Here is a 21,203-nt window from a genome sequence, read left to right as displayed (position 1 = left end):
GAAAGTTCTTCAGGCTAAGCAACTTAAAACACGCTGCTCTTATTGCTGGTCAATCATGCCTATTATAAAGAAATATAGCAAAGCCTTTTACAAATTTCGATTAATGTTTAAAGGTTCAAAAGAGAACCCAAAAGATTTTATTTTTAAATGAGGCTCCTCACTTATTGACCACTGTCCTAATTCAATAATTTTTATTATATGTGATTATTTATGAAATAATTTACCAAAGAACTTCAAATAGTGCGTTTTTTCGATTACACTAGTATAATCGAACACACACACACACACACACACACACACACACACACACACACACACACATACATATATATATTATATATATATATATATATATATATATATATAATTGGATTTTTAAGGTTTTTTATTTGCTTTCATACTTATTAACACACTTACATATATATGTAATGTAAATATTTAGTTTACCACTTCTCTAATACAGAATTAGTATATTATTTTATTTATAGTTCAGTAATTAAATTCAGTTTTATATACGATTCATAACGATTTTAGGACATGTGAATACGCATTTATTTAATATCAAAACGTTTTATTCACACTAATATTCAGGATTAACTTTTTCATAACATAATACATTTTGCAAGCAGTTCTATTAGTGACAATTAGTGCTTGTATCGGCACATTCAATTGATATGTGTACCTTATAAACGTAAACACACATCACGGGTGTTCAGTAAACATGCCTTTTAGGATTCACAAATATTTTTTTTAATATTTATTTTATTCAAACTTTAGCGTTTTTAAAGCTACATTGGTTTATATTTTTTTTTTATTAAAACTTAAATTAAATTTAAAAATTTTTGGCAACGAAATATTGGGATTTAATTTTAAATTAGATTGTGAAAAGTCAGGGTAAAATCGAACATGTAATCCTTTGGCAAGTTAGTACTGGTAGTTTTTAATTGTTAGGAAGGCAGGTTGACTGCCTTGAATTGATTAGAACTTTTCTTGTTATGACTATTGTTGTCCTTATTTGATTACAGTTGGGACCAATGAGAGAACACCGCGGATGTGTCCTGCAAGTTTGCTTGGAGAGAGGGAGTATAAAAGCGCCAAATCATAATTTTCGCCCTTCTTTTTCGTGAGTTAAGTTGATTACTGGTTGCGCCGTGTTTCTAAAATTTTTTTCCGCAAGGGATTTTGAGGCAAGCACCAAATTTATTGTACGTTCTATTGAAATAGTATTTCCAAATCTGATATTAAATTAATTTTGTTGTCTTTCTTATAGGACAAATTTAATTCATAAAAACTACACAGCAATCTGCATAATTAATACTCGATGAACAATAGAGCATAATAGAATCATACAAGTTACATTTGGTTCAAACTTGCAAGAAAAGTGAGTTAAAATTGAACTTTGTTAATAACTTTAATTGAAATTTGCTAATTTATTAATATTTAAATTGGAAACTGTTTTATTGTGAATTGTTAAGTGGTAATTAATTGAACTTTAATCATTGTTTTGAGAGAGTTTGTAATCTGAATGGCAGAGACTTGAAATTTCAGTTTCAACTAGTGGAAAGAGAAGTTTAAATTTTTTATTTTGACTTTCGAGTGAACTTAGAAGTGAACATTTTTATTTTAGTTATTTCCAAGTGGTATTTCATTTTTATTTTAAAAACTTTATTATTTTTATTATAGAAGAGAGCTCGGACTTTTAGTTATTTATTTGATTAATATTTTTTATTTCATGCCAAAGGAACTTTTAAATTTACTAAACGGTTTGTCAATTCTTTGTGGAAATAAGAGTGATGAAAATTCTGAAACGTTGAACTTAATTTGCCAGTTTAAAATACATCCATTGCTTTTCTTAGAAATGTGATTTTTATTTCAGACGAACCAGATAACATTTAATAGTTAACAATTTAGTAATAAATTGTACTGAATATTCACTAGGAGCTTACTAATCAAAAAATATTTTATATGGTCTCGGATGTCTCATTGATAATTTAAATACTAATACTCTGGAATATTAATATCTACAATCTAAGTCGTTATAAAAACAAAAACGCATGGACTTTAGTAAATTGGCTTAAAGATAATATAAATTGCATCTATACTATAGTATAGGAAGAAGTATAGTTAATTTTATATAGGAGTAATGCAATAATCGGTATTCAGGAAGTGACTCTTCTCAGCAGTTAGTTAACATTCTCTACGTACTTTCCGACCAGTTATAGAGATCCAACAGCACAGCACAGGTTTAACTGTCTCCAATCCTACAATCTTTTCAATCAATATAAAACAAAATGGAAACCCACTTTGGAAACAGGCTTGGTTTGGCGGGATTGCTTTGTTTATTTATAATCTCTGTTACTGAAAACATATTTGGTTTGGATACTTAAAATAACAATTCAAATCATAATAAGTGTAGCCATTAAAGTATTTACTTGATTATACATATCGAGGAAGTGTAAGGAAAGATTAAAAAGTATTACTCTTATTACATGTACTATTAAAAAGTTACGCGTAGTTTGGAAATAAAAATAAAACTACTTTAAAACTCTAAAAGGGCGTTTTATAACTTATTATCATATTCAGATAATAAAACATAAATGAAAAAGTAGAACAAATAAAATGATTTGATATAAGAGACCAAGGTAATAAAAAAATTCAACAATATACTAAAATATTAATGTTTACAATATTATTGCATGTAAAATAGACATTTATTTATTTCGCTTTGTTAGTTAATGTGTATTAATTATTGAGTTTTGTAATAAAGTATAAAGAAAAGATTCCTAGTGATAGTAACTGCTATTATTTGCAATTTCCTGTCACTAACCTTAAGCTCCAACTATATAAATTCTAAAATAAATAATTAATGTACAAACGTATGTCCTATTAAACAAGATCCGTTCTTATTGCCTTGTCAAACGAATACACATTTAGGTTACACAAAAGGATACTGAAAATGCAATTAAATATACTTTTGTTTTGTTAATCCAAATATGTAACAGAAATTAGAAACCTATTTACAAAGTAAAATGAAAGAAGCTAAGCAATATCACTTGTACTTCATATTTAGGAATTGTAACGGTTCAAAAGTTTCAATGAAAAAACGAAAATAGGTTTCTTATATTATGGCAATGAAAGAATAGGATCTCCATCAAAAAATGATGCATCATAATTTTTTTGCAACCACCACTGTGTCGGCGGGAGAGGCCATTGAGTATTTTCTATAATTAGTCTTCCTGCTCAACAGCACTTTTGTTTTTTAGATTCAGGGCACACCAACTCGACTGTAATATAGTAAAATAAAAAAGCTAAACAGATTTTAAACTGGGCTTTAACTATTTATAGGATCGTAAAATATTACTAAATGGTTTAAAATTGAGGTCCCAACATAAAAGAGACGTTTTAAGATTGAAATAATCGGATTAGATTAAAATGGTAACATCACGTGATATCCTCTATCTTTTTTATAGAAGTATATGTTTTAAAGGGTTTTATTTGTATGAGTGAAGTAGTAATAAACATAATTGAAATTTCGAGACTTTTCCAAGTAAAAAATACTACAGCAATATGTGGTGGTAAATAAAATAAGATACAATAATGTAAACTTTATACTTTCCAATCATTAGCAATTCTTGTGGAATTACCTCTTGGAGGGCTGAGGATAATATCGGTGTATTTTGCTAAGCAGTAAATAGAATGAGTAGGCGGATAATCACCTCTCTGTAAAAGGCCCACGCGGCACCTCAATAGCATGGGAATTCTCGAAGCTCACAATAGAAGGTAACAAGTCAAAGGCCCATAACATTCTCCACATATGTGACAAATAAAATCTCGTTTTCAAGGTATGCAAGTGATTTAAATATGTTAAAATAAGGTATATTAAATAAGGTTTTTTTTTATATTCCACGAGTCATAAGTTGCGGAATGTAAAAAATAAACACAGGTAGGAAAACAATAACACAAGTACAGTAGTATTTTCCTTTCGGAAAATAAACATTTTTACATACAATATTTCTTATAATCTACTCATTCCTAAGGTATACACTAACTTTTTACATATCTGTTGTTGCACTTTTCATATTTTCAACATATATGGTTAGGGAAATGTGTGAATTTAATATAGTTCAGATTTGTTTTATATATTTCTAATAATTTTTTCCCATTATATGTATCAACCACACTAAAATCTGAATTTAAATCAAAACCCTTGCCAAGGTTATAGGAACTATTCTCTAATTCTTCTTAACAGTCGTATTAAAAACTTTTATTAACTTTCCCCATTTTTATAATACTCATCGCAGTTCTCTATGGCTACCTAGCTATGGTTATACTATATTATGTGTTCCCTGTTTACCAAATCTGGGAAGGTACCCTATGCAGATAATTTGAAGCCTTATTGACTAAAGAGTGTTCAGTAAAAAGTCTTCCAAATTCGTAGAGATTTTTTTTTCCTGCTTATAAAAATGAGCTAAAAAGTTCATATGAAAGTATTTCCTAAAACCTTTGGTTTTCCGTCTATCTGTCTGTAAGTGTTTTTATACGTAACATTATATATTTTTGACCAGTTAAGATAAAGTTATTATACTTAAGTGTTATATTAACCTTTTTTTGAAATGAAATATTAACTAAATCTTTTTGACCCGTTTCCAAATGGAGTGTGTTTAAATATTTTAAAATCCAGTAAAAAATTCTTTATAAATCATTCAAAGGATACTCATATTTTTTAGGTTTAATGTCGATTCCAACGGTATCTTTTCTATATAAATCCGTCAATGCATAAGCGAGCACGATCTCTTTATAAGTATGCATGAAACAAGCCGGGAGCAACTAAGAGTTTGTTTTGATAGGCATCAGCTGTTTTTAAATAGGTTGTACAATATTTACAAGATACCAAATAATTTTTAAATTTTTATAAAAATTTCTAACGGTACTTTTCACAATAAAACATTCATAAACAAGCATGAACACTTAAAAGATCAGTTTACCCAAAGCCAGGAGCAACAAACAAACTAATACCTCTCAACTGTGACATGTTTGGTACTCCCGGCTACTACTTTTTCTGGGGGGGGTGGGGGGGGGGGGGGGTGGGGGGGGGGGGGGGTGGGGGGGGGGGGGGGTGGGGGGGGGGGGGGGTGGGGGGGGGGGGGGGTGGGGGGGGGGACATTGTTGAACATCAATAAATTTTCAATTCTAAAAATGCTCTATTTATCTGATAGAATAATTCCTTTGAGATGCGGTTTGTGGCATTCAATTCAGTAAGCTATTACCTTTAAAATTATGTATCACAAGGTATAGGCTTCCATTAAGAATATTCACGATACCCTCGGCAGGACGTCCCCCGTTGGTGTGACATAACAAAACATTGTTCCAAAAAGTAGATGCCCAATCTCTATCACGATTGTAAGAGGTTTCAAATTTATATTTTCAATTATTAAAGGATATATTTGGGTGTTTCCAGACATAATATACACCCATATATATTATTGTTGTGTATGTGACTGTTCATACGTAACTTGAGTTATTTATAAGTAGTTCTACCAAAAAAATATCTAAGTTGTGAATATATCCTCATAATATCTTAAATATTCCAAATATTTTGTTTAGCTAAATAAGTCAATATAAGACTATACAATCAGTGTTTTGTACAACTTTTACATACATATTGTATAAGAAAGATTTGAACTCTCTATCATTAATTAGTTCCAGAGAAAATGTACGTTTTTCTAAAAATTAAATTTGGCGGAAAATAGCATATTACTACAATCATTTATTTTTTGCCTACCTAAACACACTTCGCCACTATATGAAGAGTTTCTTCTATACTTTCTTCAAGTTTTTCTCTTCCTTAACTTCTCCTTTCTTCCAGATTGCCTCAAAAGTCAGAAATACAATTTTAAGCCTTGCGTATACGCTCACTATCTAAAATCATCATCACAGAAAGTTTTCGCGAACTTGGTTCAATACACACTGATTATATCAAACCTTTGCACTTTGTAATGTCACTATAATTGTAAATGGCCGCAGGTTAAAAAACACAAAATTCTAATGTTTATAATTTTTTTTTAAATTGTTTTGGGTACTCTGGCCCATATAACACTGTTGGAACTCTCATTGACATTTTGTATCTTGCCGTGAGTATATTTATGCGAACAAAATTTTAACTGACCAATGCTTTGAAGATATGTTTTATTACATTTCATTATGGCTTCAGACTAATTTTTCTTGTGCTCATACCCTTTGCCCTCAGCTTGGGCCTTATTGAACTTAGCCAATATTGTTTTACCTTCTAAGCACAATCGATGCTCCGAAATTTCATCAGAGGACTGTATGTGATATTAAAACTAGGCCTAGCACTACCAAAATGCTGGGTTAGAATTTTCAGGCACTCCTTTTCTTCTTAGTAGGACCTCAAATACCCTTTCTACTTTCAGTAACTCTAAATGTAGTTCTTAGCATGAAACAAAAAATGTTGTTTTAGAACAAAAAACCTTTGTTGCAGTAAACAGTTGTGTCAAACGTTTTCACGGCCTTAATCCAAAAACTAATTCTTAAAAATCCAAAGTTCTAAATTTTTCTTTACGCTCGACAGACTGCGGATATGGACCGGCTATCTTGTTGGATGAGGACGTTTTAGAAGCGGTCTGTTCCTCGAAATTCCTTGGAATTTACTTTGATCAAGGTTTGAAACGGAATATTCATATCAATTACGTTTTGCTCCAAATTAGCCTCAGGCATTTATGTGTTTTGAAGTCTCTAGCTACATACTGTCCTACTCAGATTATGATGACAGCTTATTATTGCTTGATCTATCCACATCTCACCTATGGACTAGTGCTGTGGGGTGCATGTGCAAGTAACCAATTTTTAAGAGCGTTCAAGCTTCAAAAACGAGCGATACGCACCATTGAAAATATTAAAATTAAGAGAGTCGTGCAGGCCAGTTTATCGTATGCTTAAATGCACCTTGACCAACGGACAGATGTTCATTCGTACGAGACAAGGGGCGGAGAAAACTACCGAACCAGGAGACACAGGACGGTAGTTCAATGAACGTTTGCCCTCACAGGCAGGAGTTCATTTCATCAACACCTTGCCAAATTAAATTAAAAAATTCGCCTATGGATAAAGCATTTAAAACTCGTTTGAAACCCTGTTTAGTGTCCAAACGCTTTTTATAAAATTATTAGATAATTGACGTATTGCTATACAAATGTACTTTTAGTATCGACAATAAATACTTGACTATTGACTATAATGTAGAAGGAAAATTTTTTATGAAAGACCTTCCTTTGTATTTATTTGAGTATAGGCATCAGTGTTAAAACTGAATCAAATTTGAAAAATAAGAGATTTATGTTGTTTAAAATATCTAATATGGCTGAAAAATATAAATTCCAGGAATTTATTTTTGTATATTCTCGTTTTTTTAAATGGTGAGGACATGGGATGGATCCAGTTTACAATACTAACCAATATAAACTTTTTCAAACATCCCTATCCATTCATAGTTTGTTAATGGAGGTAAAAATTTGAGAAGATAACGAAACTTCTTCGGACATTTATTATTGTCAGAATAAATTACAATAATTAAAAAAAAGTTAAATATAAAGAATCAACTGAACGTATAAGTGTATTAAATCAAATGCTGAGTTAGAGTGCCGCTTTTAAGTTGTATCTAGAATGAACAAAAAAGGTTCACGTTCTTCTTTCATTTGCTACCATCTTATTTCTGCCCTTAGAATCGCTTTTTACTATTGGTTACTAGTTATTTATTTATGCTTGGTTATTGGTGACAAATCAAGAAATTTAACAGTTTGCAGATTTTGAAACATAGTTATTGATTTTATACATCACTAAAATATGAGATACATAGTCTATCCCAACATAAACTTAAAACATATTCCTAATACAGGAAATGTGCGACTAAAAGCATACATCGATAATTGTACACGGTGCTTTATTAGTGTACAGGACTCAAAGGAATCTGCAGGATATTTTACAATTTTATGTGTTGCTGTAGCATTTTCTACATTGCAAAATAAAAAAAAAATAATTAACACATAATTATTGGAAAAAATATTTTATAATATGTGTAAATTTGTCAAAACATAGGTAAAAAATAAAAATATAATGGGTTCGCGAATGTACGAATAGTACAAAGACTTGACTTTGATCAACAGGTTCATATAGGGATTGTACAGTTTAGAATCAATTATCCAGCCTTGTGATTGGGTAGTCAGAGGACAATCAAGGGCATCGGTAAATGAAGTAGTTTTGCTTAGAGAATGGGTCAGTAAATAAACTCCAACATGCTAATCACGGTGTCTTATTTAGTTTTCCAGTGGTAGCAATTTGTGGTTTTCTGGCTGTCTTTTTCCCTTACACAATCTGCATGGGATTTTTTGAATTAATGGTATTACTTTAATACGAAGGAATCAAGAGCACAGGGATATCTCTAAATACCTATTGCAAGTTTGCGAGATAATATGCTTTTGCAAGGATTTTCAAGTAAAATTATCAATTTTATTATTTATTTAAGGGTAGTTGATGTTGAAAGTTAGTATAAAACAGTTAGAATCAATTTAACACATCGAGATATTAGGTTGTATTAAATATATTTTGGTGGAAATAAGTTTATTTGCACTTTTCACTTTGAATCTGTACCAACACTAAAAATAAGTGGCAAAAGCGGTGCAAGAGGAATTTGCAGCAAGTTTGAGTTTTGTTTATTTAGCACATTAGTAGAGAAAAACATATTGTATGTTGAATTAAATGACATATATATTGTTTTTAGGCTAAACGTTTTAGATTCAATCTAATTTTGAATTAAGAAGTTAACTTTAATTTCATTACTTAATTCAAAACTAGTAAAATATTCTTGAGAAAACTTTCACAAGAAAATGGTCGTGTAAGAATTCCGGAATTAAATCTAAGTATCTAACTTATAAAAGAATTGTTCCACGATTGCAAATTTTAATTTGAAGTTCTTTAAGAAACCATCGTGTCTTTCTATACGTGTAATTTTAAAACTAAAAATAGAGGTGCCAACGTAGGAATTATTTAAAAATATTGTGTAGGTTTTAAGGATCTCTCTACAGTTACGTCTCTCCTACAACACAACCTATTCAGTTGAGGTCCTTAAATGCCGCCTCGAATTCACACGCTCTATAACGAGCTGAATGTTCTTATCATATTTATAGTACACTCAACATAAATTACAATAAGATTTGGAGAAAAAAATGTTCGACTTCAATAATTAACCTAAATTTCAATATATTATTATGTAAGTTAGGGTTTTTATTTACCTTTTACAATAAATAAGCAATTTAAAAAATCGTATACTTGTAGGATTTATTTTGGAATCAAATTTGAGAATTTGCTTCTGAATGGTGATGCTTCACACAAGAATGCAGGTGTAATTTTTTATCTGGCTACTCTCTATAAAAAATAATAAAACATCATTAATAAATTCTTCAAATAAAAATTATTAATTCACGTTACATAACTGTTAAACCGTTCGTTAGGATGTTTACAACAGCAACCTTTTTTTGTAAAGGTACAGATTCAAATATAAGAATTGTTTTAGTTAGAGTAATTTATTAGCATTTCTTCTCTTATGTAGGGAAACGTACTTAAAGAAGGGATTTTAGAATTCCTTCGATGTTGATAAAATCCGTGGCAGTCCGGGATGACATAACGAGGAATCTATAACTAAACTTAATCACGTTATGCCGTTCTATGATTAAATCAAAGAATAATTATATCTTCAAGTAAAACTACATGGAACTACTTGATCTAGGCCACTAGGATACCAGAATTTTAAAATTGTATTAACTTAAACCCACAAACTACATACCCTTTGCCATTGGGCCAAAGCATAAGGGGTCTTATAGTTTCAAATATCACGTTGCGATACCACAGGAAGTCCTGACATCAGATTTCGTTGTTAGTATCTCTCTTCCGCTTGTACGGGTGTAATGTGTGATTGTGATATTGGCCTTTGTATATTGACAACGACTAAAGTTTATTTTTCTCCGGGATGTGAATGGAAACGATTTTATGTTCCTTTTCGATTTAGTGACAGTTTATCATTGCACGTTGCAGGTTGAAGATACATATTTATAATTTTTAGACTGAGGAAGAGAGTATATTTCAATTCTCGAAACGTATACATTATCATGGTAAATGTTTCAATTCTTATATATTAGTTAGTAATTCGAATTGGCAATTATTGCGTCAGGTATTTACTTAACATTTGCTCTCCAATAGGCAACAATGCGTTGGACAGTCAGCTAGTTTGCATGTTCAAGCGACCAGGTACCAGCTATAAACCACATTAACAATACATGCCCAATTAATTCTTAAACATCCCTACTTGTTTAAAAACTTAAAAACTCAAGTGATATATTTAAGACCTCCATAAAAAGACAGCTGGTAGAGAATAAAATATCAAACAGGAGTAATTTAATAACAACTTTAATGCACAGCAGTATATTTGTAAAGATCTTGAATAACAAATTTGGTTTTTAAGCTAATTTAAAACTTTCGACCTATAAGTTTTCAAATGTCAGTTTGGTTGAAAAGCGTAAACAAACCGGTTTTGTTTGTGGGTACCTTCATACCAACTTAAAATTTATTGCTGCACATAGTTGTAATTTACATGCCTAAATGCAAATATTCATAAGCTAAATCTTAATGCAACTCCGATTATTTGCAGGCCTATTTATTGATTCGCTTACGATTGAATTTTGAACTCGGGGTATATAAGCTTTTTGACCTGAGTGTATATATGTTTGCGTTAAGCAAATACCTGTCTGCATGATTTCACTTAATTACGTAAGTAACTTTATTTCTGTTACTAAATACTAGTTTTTGTATTTTAATTTGATGATACGTGACCAATAATACAGACTCATTATGAATGTAAATGTCAGTGAAATATTACTGTATCGCTCCATTACTACACTATCTCTACTGAATATTGCATGAGAACAATTCTAAATTAAAGGTCGAAGGTTTTATTTGATTCAGTTTATTCCGTAACATCCAGGTGGTTGCAGAACGTGAAATGAAATCTCTTTATATTGAGCGACTTTGAATGATCCTTACAATAGCATTTCAAAATGATACTCTTTTATGGTAACTGAAATTTCTTTATATTCTTTTCCTGCAAAAGGCGAGTGACCTACGGCAGTTGCTGACTTTTGTTTCAGTTTTATTATTTCTACTTTCTGCTAGTTTCTATGAAATAAAACTAAGTTGATACAATGATGAAATATGTAAATAGTTACAGAAGTTAATATGCAACCCACAACTAGCAATGGATATACTAATGTAATATAAGTAGATAAAAGAGGTCTTATTAGATAATCCCTACTATAAAAATAAATTTGAAGATGGAGTTATTTAGTTACCTACAGTTGTTAGTAGTTAACTGCAGCGTAAAGTATCATGAGATATATGTTTAACGTCTGCATTATATTTTTAATCATATCAGATTGTACTTCCTTCCTCTTACTAAACTTATGAACATATACTTTACCCCAACCTTGCAGTTTCCACCATTAAAGGTACTAAGGTTTGGTTATGTTTACATATTCTCATTACTATAATTCTTTAAACTAAAATAAATTATTTTTCGAGAAATATCTAAACTTGTCAAAACTATTACACTAAACTCAACTTTCTTGTGATTAGACGTAACAGAAAATTTGATCTATGTGGTTTTCTTCTTTCATGTTTTTATCCTTGCTGAAGTACAATAATTAAAGATCATATATTTAATGCTTTGTTATCTGTTTGATGGAAAACGCACGTCGTTTAGCTGATTTTATAAATATGCATTATAGTGCAAGATTTTATGTAAGTAAGTTTTACTTTCCATCTAGTATGTTTAAAGTATATATTCTAGAGGGATCAAATATTTTGTTTCAAATTATGTTCGCCTGCTTAAAATATATATATATATATATATATATATTGAAACAAAATATTTTGATCCCTCTAGAATATATGCTTTAAACATACTAGATGGAAAGTAAAACTTACTTACATTAAATATATATATATATATATATATATATATATATATATATATATATATATATATATGATAAAGAGCAAAACAATGTTTAAAGAAGTAACACAAGCTGTTAGAACGTTAATGTGTACCTGTGAATTATACACAGTTTAGTGTACCCGTATTAGCATAAAGGTATTCAACTTCAGTAGGACTGTCACATTATTCCTAATGTAATTACGGCTGCAGAGATACAGTCAGCCAAACGTTGATGTTGAATGAAGTGGCTTATAAACACCACCCTCACATATCTATGTCACGTACTATTTTATTTAAATTTCGATGGTAAAAGCAGTAAAAGTTACTACTTCTAAATATATGGCGTGTTATTTAGCAGGGTCTCCTGACCTAAAGAGTTACTTATATTAAATTTGAAATAAAACATGACTAGTTTATACACATTCGCATGACTATAGACTACAGAGGAGAGGATGGTGATTATTGTGATAATATTGAAAGACTAGAACAATAAACGCTCTGTCAAACCATGTATTACGAAGGTGCATTCAAGCAAGATTATACTTTAAACGTATTTCAGTTTTGTGTAATCCGATTACAACATCAATACCTGACTCTTCGGATTTGAATGTTAAATTTCAACAGTTTTCAGTTAAATTGTATACTATTTTGTTAAAGTTTGTGTTGTATATAAATTCGTTTTTACGTATATATATATATAATATGTAAATTTGTGTGTGTGTGTGTTCGTTTTATATATAATAATTTAAGCTAAGTCCTTAGGATATTATTTAAATTAAATTAGAAAATTTCAAATATATATAAGTCTTAACAGACTTTTGACAAATTAAAAAATTAATTACGACAAAATGGTTATTATTAATTATTGATGCTTAGTTTTTTATTGTAAATGTTTGTAAATCTTTTTAGTAGTGGAGTTCAACTATCAGTAATGTTATACTATAAAAGGAAGTTGAAATAAATAACAAAAATCTTTATTAATAGAGCTAAACCTACGACTCTCTTCCACTACAACTTTAACTACGTAACCATTAACGAAATATTTATTCTTCAGCATTAACTTAATTCTGTCAAGCATAAGTAATAGTTTTAGCTCTTAAATAACGCATCTCGATTCTATATTGTAGTGTTGAGGTTTCAAATATCAATAAAATAAAATACTGAAGTAATAACTGACAGTGACATGAGACTGAAGCTAAAACTGTATCGGTTTTATAATCTTTTTATTTATGGTATCGACCACAACGCCGAAATACATACACATTTTATATGTGTTAGCTATATTGTCACGATTTGTTTATATAATAACTTATACTTGTGCATAAATATAATAACGATTTATACTAGTAACAGCCTACTCATTTTGCAACTAACTTTCTGTGCAAAATATATCTACACAGATAAATGAATAATTTAAATTTTTTAGTCTGATGGGTGTAATATATATGTGTGCAACGGTATAATTTATAGGTTTTATGTCTTTTACCTCAAAATACTTATCTGACGCTGCACCAGGTAACTATCTTTTTAGATGTGTGAAAAAAATAATAACCAGTAGCTAAAACCATCAATGAGGGTTACCGCTTCTGTACCAACTAAAAATATATCATTCGTTACAGGTACAATATATACAATCATAATAGGTATTCAATCAGAGCTTACTTGAGTGGGGAAAATATTATTGTTTCATAATTCTCATAATGCCTTTACATATTATCAGTGGTAATCTAATAGTTCTTTCAATCTTACTTTGAGTACATTACATATGTCAACTGCAGAGATCAAGCTGAACGGAGGGTTACTAACTTGAGCGCTTGTTTTATGATTCTCTTACTGACTTCCCAAACTGGCAGAGATACTGTAATTTAATAGTTTTTTAATCTAACTTAGCACTTCACATATGTTTACCTGCAGATATATTCCTCACTGAAAGTTAGTTGTACCACTCATTTTACAGGTGAGAAACCAAATATTTTTTTATTTATGATGTAATGAATGTACTAAATAAAATAATTTTATTTAGTATGAGCAACTTTTACTTTTAAGAAATTATTATAAAATATTAATTTGAACCATACAATAAATGTTATCAATATTCGATGTTAGTATTGCATTAACTACACTCCGTCACGTAACTAATAATTCTTTTTAAATTGTACAAACGAGTAAAAAAGATAACAATTCTACTGTATCATGCTTATACAAGTTAGAAGAAGGGAAAAAAATAATTGTTTTATAAAATGTGGCCTTATATATTATAAGAAACTTACCAAGTACTATGAATTAATACTTATGATTTATACATATATCTAAAGTTATGGTACAATTTTTAAAAGGTGTAAAATACATAATAAGTTTTAGTTTGTCCGAGAGAACAATGTATATAAATAATATTGAAGTCCTCTATACGTGTTCTGAAACACAATGTTTATACCAGGGAAGCAACCAGCAAGACGGTAAAGACAGAACTTGTGCAATATTCACCAGCCACAGTTTATGAGAGTGTGTGATTTGATCCGTCAAGTTTCCATCGTATTAGGCTACATCGTTAACACATGTGTTTCGACAGCACGAGTATTGTCAGAACCTTATAGAGAATAAAAATCAATTATTATATGAACACTAGTTTTATTTGGAAACCTGTTACCAGTATACCTGTTATCTTTGTATTTATAGTGATTTACATTTACATTGATTCACGTCTTCACGCCTACGTTATGTGTAAAAAACTCGGTAGCTTCACCGTGTATATATATCGACTATAAAACATCGTAGTCCAATCAATTTTGAACCTGATGAGACAATGATAATTGATTAATCGATTGAAAATGTGTTTGATACGCTCAATCAACTGTCTAACCAAAGTATTATTATTTTTTTGTTAATTTAACATAAATAACTAAGAATACCCTTAAGTGTAATATAACTGAATATCTATGCATTAAGAAGTGTTATATACGAATAGTAATGCATATTAGATAGTAATTGTACTTTGTTATAGCCTTTTTAACATGGAAAAGATGGTTTATTCTTCCAGTAAATGTTGCTCCTTCCATAAATACATAAAAATTTATAAAACTAACGTTTTGTCGTTTTTGAGTGATTTCATCTAAAATACATATACACTGTTAAGATTCTGACTCCATAAAATTATATTTAATTCTTTTTACATTACAGAAATCAATATAAACCATCGTCAGAGAAAATATAGTTTTTAATAAGAGCACAGAATTTGACAAAATCAGTGTTTACTATGTTTTACAGAGATATTAACTAAGATTGTTCCATTATACAATATAAAAAAACATGTTTGGGTGTTTTTATTCATTAACAATCATAAATCTAAAATTAGTAGTTGAATGTTTGATCAAGTTCAATACTACTGATACCTACTGTTTGTAAGGCTTCGTATACAAAAGGTCAGAAACCTACAAATCTATAGTAATACTATAGTACCTACCTATATATTTCCAAATCTATAGTACTAAATAAAAGTATAATGATTTATATTTGTGTGTTTGTAATGTGCATTACTTAATGAAGTAAACACTATTAACAACATTGCACTGAAATCTTACATGGACATTCGAATGGTCACTTATTATTATATAAGCCTCTTCCTGCTTCGAAAATAAGTACCCCTGTGTTTTTAAACCTTACTTTTGCTTACTTAGCAGTTAACTTGTTTGAATCCGCTGCTAAATTCAAGAGGAATAAGTATAATATTAATATACAATTAAATAGGTAGCTTTAAATGTTTGTTATTATTCAAATTTTACAGTTAATTACACTTTACAAATGTTTTTGTTGCGTACACACGCTTTTATATTTATGTGTGTAACTGTTATTGGGGTTTTCATCAACTGCAGTAAAATGCCATACTTTATATCATCATAATTATTGTGTTTACTGAAAAGGTAAAAATTTTTACTTTTTGTCTCCCTTTAGTTTTAGGAACTTTCTACATTGGCCTAAAATAGTTGACTTGAAATAAGGAATATATAAAGTTACAGAAAATATAATTATAATTAAATATTGGAGAAAAATTCGAAAGGCAATAATAACAAAAAGAGTGACTGTTTCCAACTTCTGAGCCTCATATTAAGTCTAATATGAAATGGATCTAAGTATCATAATCTTCTTGTAAATATCACTAAAGTCTGGATTAATTAGAAAGCCGTTTAAAATAAATATGCTCATGGGCGCCCTTGTTTTTTCAAAATGAAATAGCAAGCGAACCTGGGTGGAAACTGCTTGTACCATATAAACATGAAAAAGCCTGTAATTTTTAACACGCATATCTAAGTATAGTATTTGTTTAAGACATACTCATGTGCTTGCACTATTTTAATGGTTTGTAGAAAATTAAAACTGAAACTTTATTTCTTTAATTTTTAATAAACATGTTTTTGTATTGTATAGTAATAATAATAATAAAAATAATAATAGGTTCCCTACTTTTTAAACACACACACACACACACACACACACACACACACACACACACACACACACACACACACACACACACACACACACACACACATATATATATATATATATATATATAAAATTTTCAAAGATAATTTATTTGAAACAAATTGTGGAGTTTCACAAGTTTTTCAACTGAAATCTACGTATTTAATATCAACCAAGACAAAAATACTGCTATATTTAAACAGTGGTCAAGAAGATGTTGCCATGGTTGCTTGATTCCAATTTAATTTTGGATACACTATTTATTTCAGTGTTTATCACTTTTATTTATACTTCTGGTGGTTTAGCGTTATAAGGAAATAAATTGTCTAAAATATGTTGTTAGCCTAATGACTTAACATTTTTATTTTCTTTTGTAGATATATCCGTATTGTTTGACAAGATATTTGTATGTAGGATTAATTCTCTAGATTGTAGCAAAGATATAAATTGCTGACGCATATAAATACAGAAATATTTCTTAACTGTGATTTCATATTTTAAGATCGTACCTCAAGACGTTTTAACTTTTACTGGCCAATAAAACGTTGCTTTACGACAGTAATTCGTATTGGCAAGCCATTTTATAGTATCATTTTAATAAATATTTAAAGAGAAAAAATAAATAAAGGAAAAGGAATGTACCAATTTATTTTAATCCTATAACGTTTAACTTCGAATAGCTAACGCACTTTGAATACATAATTGTGAGGAAATATTTTTGTTTCCAAATGAGAAGCTATATGTATTTTATTAATAAGGAAAAGTAAAAAAATTTTATTTCGGAGAATGGTTTATTTCATAACATTATAGTCAAGTCAAAACGGCCTGAAAAACAATGCTTCTATAAAATAAGTAGTTACAATTCGCTTTATTTATTCTATATAATTCGTACAAAAAGCGTAGTTTTCTCAGTAAATACAACATTTGTATCAGGTAATTTGTTAGCCCAGAAACGTTTTTGAAAATACAAATACAATAGGTCCATTTGTGAATGTGTAATTACTTTACTGTGTGTAATTTTCAGGAATAATTTTTTAAAACTTCAGAACAGTTATTTGGCATATATTACTGCTCTTATACTTTAATCATATCAATAATGTTTCAATAAACCGTGTGGTTCCTACACTTTTTCATGTGCTTATTTCATTATTGTTTAATTTCATACTATTTACTGAATTAAATATTCTTATAATGTAAAATTACAAAAATATATACAGTTATTAATAATATCATTATCTAACTCATTTATGTACAAAAAAATATGAATAATTTACCTCGTGCTATAAATGTAGAAATACATTGTGGATGGGATCTAATCTGATTATATATCTTACCATAGGGGATAATATTAGATAATAATAGTCCTTCCTAAAAATGCTAAAAACAGAGAATAAATAGTAATGAGTGGATATAATAGAAATAAAAGGTTGGTTACGTAAGAATAAATTGTTTGAAGGAATAAGATATGATATATTTTTTGAATATATTCTAATAGTTATGTTGTTATGATAATTTTCATGTATTCTTTCACACACCAATAACATTAATGATTCTTAATACAAAAATACCAATATATATTAATCCATTGCATAATAACAAAAGATAAGAAACATGTGTGCTTTTGTGAAGAAGCCAAAAACAAGTATCCCGTACATAGTGTCTGATTTTAAAAATGTGTTAATATTCTTTCATATTATTCTTTATATTTTTATAATATTATTATATTATTTTATTATTCTTTATATTACCATGGAACAACAACGTACACGTTAAAAAGCAAAAAATTTTATATAAAGTAAAAAGTTTAACTCCTCTTTAAATTGATATCATTCTTACAAGAATATTGTCTACAGTTTGTGTGATTGAATTTATAATGTACAGGGATTCCATTTCTATCTCTTATAATATCTCGGGCCGTTTATATGTTTTTTTTCACTAACTTTATGAATAATTTATGACAAAAACCTAATAGAAACATTTTATTGCACTCAGTCGTAACACATATGTAATTAAAATTTTTTGCACATCAAAATTTGACATGGACGATCAATACTAGTGTTTTAGAAGTTACACTTAGTGCAGAATTGTTATTTTTCATCAAATTTAATAAAATAATTAAATACTAGTTTTTTTTTGGATTTTTAAGCAAGTGCAAACCGTTGGAAAAAATTTACTAAGTACTTTTCTACTGTCGTAATAATACACCGGAAACAATTTATAATTATTTTAAAATTGTGATCCAAGTATTCAATAACGTTACCGTACACACAGTTTATATAATAAAGTAGACATATGCTATTTTAATACTGATCATAAAAAACAGGTTAGATATGTTGCTTAGAATGTTCAGAATTTTTTTTATTAACTTTCATTCAAATTATATTTACAGTGCCCGTATTTAAAAGTAAGTCAAATGTCATCAATGAAGGAATTATCTTATAAAAATAATGGTGAAAATCCAATATCACTGTATGGAATATGTCCAGATATAGTGATATATTTTATATTCTATCTTATAATATAAAGTACCAATGTTGAAAAAAGAACATGTTGTTAATATTTTAAAGTAATTATTTCCAGAGATGTACAGTTTCATTTTGAAGTGTTTATGGTTTGGTAGAGTATTTATTATTATTTCTTTTGTTCTTTGTTGTAATAAATCTTGTGACGTAAAACCCTATTATGAACAACATTACAACTTTTTTCTTCTTTATATACAGACTAGTTACGGTGGTTTACCATCCTGTTAAATATTGTTCTTATGCACCAATTAGGTAACTGGATGCCGACTGGGAGTTTTAAGTCTCATTTTCCTTAGGTTCAATTCAAAAAAGGGATGAGTGATTATAAAATAGAAAATGAAATTTACAAACGTCTAATGCAAACTAATATTAATTTTCATGTTACATTTTTATTTTCAAAATTTGGAAATTTAAAGAAAGAAGTTCATTTTTTTCCTATAAAATAAAGAGTTTAGTGTGTACATACATATTGCATACACTTACAATATTAATTTTGATAGATGTTTAAAAAAAAGTTATTCAATACAAAAATACAATAAAACAAGCAATATTCCTACAGTCTCAATGAACGAGTTAATTGGCGCTGCCACTAAAGTCTACAGCAGTAATTATATGCACATTTCACTATTACTTCGGAAACCGGAGTGAGAAATGTTATTTTTCTTCTGGCTCTGGCTCTTACAGTGCACTTGAAGTATGCTATAGCATTTTGCTTCGCAATGCTTTTATTTTAGTGAAATTATAATTTAAGAGGACATAATGTCTGGCGGTAGTTATTCCTGCTTTCACCTGTTTTGCTTACAAGTAAATAAGTTTGATCAATAAGTAGGATGTAAGGGATTTAGACATAAATTAAAAAATATAGAGAATAAAGATTAACAATAACAACAAGTAAAATGTATTGCTAAAGAAAAAAAAAAATCGCAAAAATTTTATTCTGTTTATTCTGTTTATTAGACTCTTCTAACAACTCAAACCGATAAAAAAATTATATTTATGTACTGGTACAAGCTGTCCTTAATTATTCAGTATTTTCCAGCAGAAGGGTATGGATGTTGAAGTAAATATGTTTTTATTCTTTATAAAGATATTGCAATAAGTAAACAAGCTCGAATTTGACTAGTTCATTGAAACAAAACATTATTAATGGGTATTATATTTGTTTCAGTACCATTTTAAAACATACACATTATTATGAATATTAAAACTATTGACAAAAATTAATTAAATTTGTAAATTGTGTTGATTTCCTTGACAGTTAAGAACCTTTTTGAAATACGAACATAATTTTGTAGGTATTGAAGCAGATAATATAACAATTTAACAAAGTTAGTAATAGTTTTCTTGGGATATTATATATCAAGCTGTTAATAAATATTTACATTCCTATAAGTCTAATTATAGACATCTACCACTTAAAATTTAGTTTCAGCGTGCTTTGTTTCGCGCTGTTTTATATAATTCGTAATATAGAAAACTCCACCAGTATTTTATCTTTTACTTTGGAGGGCTGCAAATATATAAATTTAGCTAATATGCCTTCGTATGTTGTTGAACCTATAAAAAATATACAATGACAACATAAGATTCCTTTATACATTCTTATAAGAAGGCTCATGCACGTTATAAACACCATTGTTTAAAATTGAAATTTGTTATCTGTTTAACTGAAATAAATCTGAGTGGCTTTACTTTCAGTATAAAATTATATTGAAACATCTATGTATTATTATTTGTTACAGCTATTTACGTCATATCCTAGAAATGTCTTGTAATAAAAATTAGTAATATTCTAAAAACATTTTATATAATATGTTTGCTCTATAATAAAGTAATCATTACTAAATTGTTGTAAAATCCAAGCAACAGCCATTCTAGTCTCAGACATAGTTACCTGTTCGCTTTATTTTGAATTACTGGTAAACAATAAAGCATTACACAAGTGTCGCTATTAGTCAATCCATCAATATTTTATTTCATTATATAAAAGGTTTTATATAGGACTAGCAAGGGAGGAAAAAAAGCAATAATATGTTATGGTTTTAAAACTTTTCTTTTGTAATTTCGTTGTATTTCATGATCTAGGTATCACAACAATATTATTCCTATTTAAATTAAGTATGAAATAGTATAATAAAAAACTC

The sequence above is a fragment of the Homalodisca vitripennis genome, chromosome X, assembly GCF_021130785.1.
Source record: "Homalodisca vitripennis isolate AUS2020 chromosome X, UT_GWSS_2.1, whole genome shotgun sequence".
NCBI classification, from domain to species: Eukaryota; Metazoa; Arthropoda; class Insecta; order Hemiptera; family Cicadellidae; genus Homalodisca; species Homalodisca vitripennis.
The sequence above is the reverse complement of the archived record's forward strand: the minus strand, read 5'-3'. Positions refer to the sequence as shown.